We start from the raw sequence: 6,001 nt of genomic DNA, 5'->3' as shown, positions 1-6,001 counted from the left end.
CTTCTTGCCTGGTCTTCTTTCATGTGCAAACAAATGGCAATCAAATCATCTAAATGGTGACGCCCAGTCACATTCGAAAGACAACCAGTCATCCTCTAACATGTCACAGGAAGTCACAGCCTATGGCTGCGGATAACTAGACTGTCCTCTCCTTCCCGGGAGTCCTGTTTCAATAGTTAACATATGGGCAATAGGAATTTATTCAAAATTTGAGTTAGTAATAGCTGTAGCTTTAAGGATTGGGTTATAGGGGGTGGGGAGGACACAGGGGACATAAATGGGAAACTCAAGACACCCTAGCCAGCACTCTCCCAGACCTATGGAAATGGCATTTCAAGTGTCTTCAGGTGACTGATATGTATCTTCCTCACCAGTAGTCCAGTTATTCCATTAGGTATATTCTTTAAAACAATTCTCCTTTGACTCAGTCTTTATTTACTAATCAATATAGCATAGTATATTGATATAGTAATCAATATACCATTAATTTAGATTTTAGAGTTTTCCATTGCAAATTATTTCATTGGATTTCCAGTACAAATCTCTGGATAGCTGTGTTTTACCAGATTCAGATTGTCCTTAAGCCTGGCAAAATGTCCTTCACCTTAAAAAATAGCAAACCATGAAATACAAAATAGCAAACTTTGCAGATTGGACTAAAGAGCCTATAAGCTTTTTACCCTTAATATGAAGTTGAAAGTAGAGACTTCAGCTAATCTAGTTTAACCCCTGACCTTTTGTAGAAGATTGACTTGACCTCCTCAAAGAGTGTCTGTTGGATAGTCAGTCTCCAAAGTTACTGTCAGCTGTCTCCTTAGAACAGACTTGAGATATTCTTTTTGATATAAGGTATGAGTAGACTATTAAAAGGGAACACTTCCAGTTGGGATTTTTATTATGAGTAGCATGTCTCATCTCCCCAGTTAGGCTATAAGGTTTCTAAGGACATACATTTTGTGAGTATATGTCCCCTATAGTAACACAAACCTTTGAATATATATGTATTTGTTGAATAAAATGACCCTAACCCATGCCCCTCACTAAGCGCCAGATAACATCACACTTGGAAGATTTGGGAAACTTTTTTGACAAGATGCCCATGAGTTAAGGATTCCTGGCTTCTCAGACAACACAGTGTCTTCTGGGATCAAAAATCCCCTCTGCCACAGCCTACGATTAGCATCTGTTCTTCCTCCCATGGCCCGTGCTGCCTTTGTAGGCAGTTAACATGCTTTCTTCAAGAGAGACAGTTTGTATAATAGCTTAGCCAAAACTAAGAAGATCTTTACCTTCCCTTTCATTACTGTACAGGAACTTTTACACTTCCGATGGCGGGGTTTTAAGGAACTGCCACATTTCGGTAACCTAAGTATCTGCAGGTCCTGAACCCATCTGAACGCATTAGCTGGTTTGTATTAAAACATTACAGTAACAATTAGCTCACACTTTGATTAGTAAAGGTGACCAAATCACATTTGGTCTTAAAGTTTCTGAGGTGCGTCTTAATATTGGAGACAGTATCTATAAATAGTTAAATATCTTTTAAATATCGGTTATTCAAACAAATTCAGGTATCTTCCATTAAAACAATTTGCTTAGCTAGAAATACTAGATTCTTCTAATTTTGCCATTTGTTGATCCAACAGTCTCAAATGTATAGTTTCTAAGATTTTTTTCATATGCCTTCTTGTGATCAGTAATATGGATTCCAACAGGATTTCTTATCAAGGAACAAATGAAAGGGGACAAAAAGAGATCACTTCTCACCCACTCCTTACACGTAACATGAATGTGTACCTTCAGAAAGCTGAGTTTATCAGAGCCAAGATAGAATTTGGACACCAATGCCAAGAATACGGCAGTTATAATTTGGATATTATAGTTGTGAATAGGGCTTCCTGAGCACAACAGTCCTCTGAAATAACAAAAAAATGTGGATTTCCAATCTCAAACCCCAACCAGTTGTGTCAGCGGGCTAGTAACATGTTTCAGAAGGTAGTGACCTTTTTCATTAAAGAGCAAGCTCCTTACAGTACGATACCAAACATTCCTTTCTTACCTTTTTCCTTCCCTAAAGGCAGAGTCCATTGAAATCTAGTGTACTAAATATTTTTATGGACCTAGGATCTGGCCTTTCAATGGCTATAGTAGCTTCCGAATGCCAGCTATCTACTTAAGTTCTCTGAGATCACATTTCAAGTGCCTAGGCTCCTTCATGAATGAAGCACCTTGACCCAGTCAGAATTTAACATAAAATCATTACCCAACTCAGATTTAGCTGAGCTTGCTCCTAGAGCTTAATAACAGTTTCTATGTAAACTTTCAAACACATACACAGAATGATATACCCAAGGAAAAAAATGAAAGCTATAAAACTTAATCTAAAATAAGCTATAAACTATGTTTTGTCTCCACAATGACACATCCCCTTGCACTAGCTCAAACCTTACTGCCTTAATGTCATTCTCTATACTACTCCTGTTATGATTCTACATTTCAATATCAATGATCCTTCCAATATCCTGAACCTCAGTTTACTCTCTCTTAGGGACCTAGACTAGTCACTGAAACAAGGGCCGAGGGCCAAATCTGGCCCACTCCTTGTTTTTGTAAATAAAATCTATGGAGAAAAAGCCATACCCATTCATTTGCATATTACATATGGCTACAACAGCAGAGTAGTTGCAGCAGAGATTGTATGGCCCACAAAGCCTAACATATTTACTCTCTGGCACTTCACAGAAAAAACTTGCTGACCCCTGATCTAGACAGTGCCCCACTTCAGCCACCAACTCCAAAGTCATACCCTAGACCTTGTCAGTACCAATAACAAAAACCCTCCCTAATCTCGATTTCAAGCATCCTGTCCAAATATCATCACCCATCTTTCCATCTCTCCATCTAATACTACAATGCCAACACTTTTTCAACCCCACCATACCCTACAATTCATTGATCTAACAGCCTTTTTTATTGTTCTTCACTCCATATTCTTGTTTCTCTCTTCACAAAGACCTTAGATTCCACTCTCCATCATTATAGTCACTCCCACATCTTCCACTCCACTGCCCCTCTCTCCATTATTAGTTGTACTTATGTTAGAACCTTAAGGCCTAATAAAAAGCCGCCTACTCCTACTCCTACTCAGTATCAGGTGGCTGGAGAAAAAAATACAACTGACAACTGGTCTCATTCTAACCTCAAGTTGCTCAAGCTGCTGCCCATCAATCCTACTACCATCACATCTTTCCTCAAACATGCAACACCTCCCCTGCAATCCTCAGTGTATTTCACTATGAAAATAGAAGCAATCAAAATAACTTCCATAAAATCTCACCACACTACCAATTACCCATTATACTCTGCCTTTCCTCATTCCTATGGATGTTGCTTAATGTCCCACTACGTGCCTGAGATGCAATCCCCTCTTGCCTACTCAAGGACCTCTCTCTGTCCTCTAAAATCATTAATTTTCCCCCTCAAACATTCCCATCAACAACAACAAAAGCTATAATGTCCTACATCTTAAAACAAAACACCCTTTATCATACATCCCTTTTCTGAAAAACTCAAGAATTGTTAATAGTTGCCTTCAATTCCTTCCCTTCTGTTGAACCCACTCCAATCAGACTTTTGCCTGATCCCACTGAACCTGCTTTGGTCAAAGTTATCAGTTATCTCCACACTGGCCAATTTTTGGTCCTTATTTATGTCATCCATCAGCAACACTTGACAGTTGACCCTTCTTGAAACTATTATTCACTTGGTTTAGGGGACTACCCCTATCTTAACGTCATCACTCCCCACCCTACCTCACTGGCTGCTCCTTCTTCTGCTGACTCCTCATCTCCTCAAATCTAAACGTACATACATGTCAACGCTCACTCCTTCTCGGTCCACTTAATCCCATGGTGATCTCATCCTGTCCCAGGATGAAACCTCCCATATTTTTCAGATGTCTCACGCTGGACCTTTCTCCTGAACGAGTCTCATATAAACAAACTGCCAACTTGACATCTCCACTTGGAAGTCTAAAAGGCATATAAAATTTAACGTCTAAAACCAAAGCTCCTCTGTACGCAACCCCAAATCTATTCTTCCTGAAGTCTTTCCCAGTTCAGTCAGTGGCCATTCCATTGTTCTGTAGCTACTCAGGCCAAAAACTTGGAGACATCCTTTACTCCTCTCATCACTTCACATTCAAGCCATTAGCAAATCCTATGCTACCTTCAAAATATCTAGAATCCAAACACTTTAACCACCTCCACCAGCTCCAGTCAGGTTCACGCCTCTATCAAATCTTATCTTGACTATTCCAAGAGCCTTCTAACTGGTCTTCCTGCTTACACCCCCACCCCGACCCCTCAGTCTATTCCCAACAAAGCAGCCAGAGAGATCACATTAAGTCAGATCATGTCACTTTTCTTGCCTCACTGGCTTCCCATTTCATTCAGAATAACAGCCAAACTCCTACACCCTCAACCTCTTTCCTCATCTTAGACCCTTTCTCCCCTCCAGCCACAGGGACCTACTTGGTGTTCCTTATACCTGTAGTCAGATCCTACCTCAGAATGTTTGCATGGAGTATTTCCTCTTCTTGGGACATTCTTCTCACAGACAACTGTATCATTCCCTCACATTCTTTTGGTTTCTGCTCAAATGTCATCTTATCCCTGAGGCCTTCCTTGATCACTCTCTATAAAAACAGCACCCTCCCCATTACTTATTTTTCTCATTAGAAGGGGAATTTTTACCTGATTTATGTATGTCTATAACAGAGTGCAGCACACAGGGATCATTAAAAAAAATTTGTGATATTTATCACCATCTGACACACTACAAGTCTCTTTCTCTGCTGGAATGTAAGTTTCAAGAACACAGAACAGTGTTCAATCACACACAGTAAGTGTTCAATCAATTCTTAGTGAATGATCAAATAAAATGAATGATAAAAAAACCTATCCTGGACTTAATTTTAATCAAGTGTTCTCCTTTTTACTAAAAGTTTAATATTAGAAAGCCACTGAAATCTTTTAACAATTAAAAAGTTACCACCACCATTTAGGCAGTTCTATTAGCAAATTGCCAAGGTAATTTTTAAAAAACATATACATCTTTTCTCCTCATGCAAACAGCATAACTTTTCTCAAAAAAATTGTTTTTTAAAGTAAACAGAGTGAAATCTTTCTGCAAACTTGCAACTTTCACTGACAAATGGAGGCTCTATGCTATTGCTAGTAGTATGTGCATCCTGCTGTTCAATTCAGCATCCATTCTTCTGTCGCTCCTTGCATGCAAAGCACAGAAATGGCTTGTAACCAGAGAGAAGCATTATGTTACCCTTGAAGGCTGCATGTGCCAGGCATGTTGGCCTACACTGCACAGACCAGCAGTAAAAGTGGGAGGACTGTTACAGATATAATTAAATGCCAAACCACACATTGTCATATAGATTTTAATAGATTTTCTGATTAACTCATCACAGTAATCATTTTTACTGTAATGATAAGCAGCTTTACTACACTAGTATAAATAAAAACAGATAAATACAGCTCTAGGCAACATCACAGTTTAACAAACTAAGCATTCTTCATGAACCAAAACTGAAAACAAGTATTAATAAGAAGAGATGCTGACACCCTTGCCCATTCTCATCATACCTTCTCAAAAAGGGTACTCAAATAAGGCGCTCCACTTATTGTATTGGTCAATTAATTTGCCAATTAGCCAGGCACATATATTTCATGGTCTCCTCTACTTCACTGTTTGGTTGAAAAGCAGACACACCTCAACGTATAAAAAGAAAAGTGGAAGAGATAGTAATACCAAAGAAAACCATTGAATACATTAAAAATACGGCACTTTTCCTGTATTTCAGCAGTAAGACATATCAGGGATAGAAATACACCAAGAAGAAAATTAACATCCACCTTGAGTATCCACCCTGAAATGTCAGGCTCTAAAGCAGGATGGGCAATGAAATAAAAAAGGAAACGTGGAA

This window comes from Equus quagga, chromosome 3 (genome assembly GCF_021613505.1).
Source record: "Equus quagga isolate Etosha38 chromosome 3, UCLA_HA_Equagga_1.0, whole genome shotgun sequence".
NCBI lineage: Eukaryota > Metazoa > Chordata > Mammalia > Perissodactyla > Equidae > Equus > Equus quagga.
Note: the sequence above shows the minus strand (reverse complement) of the source record.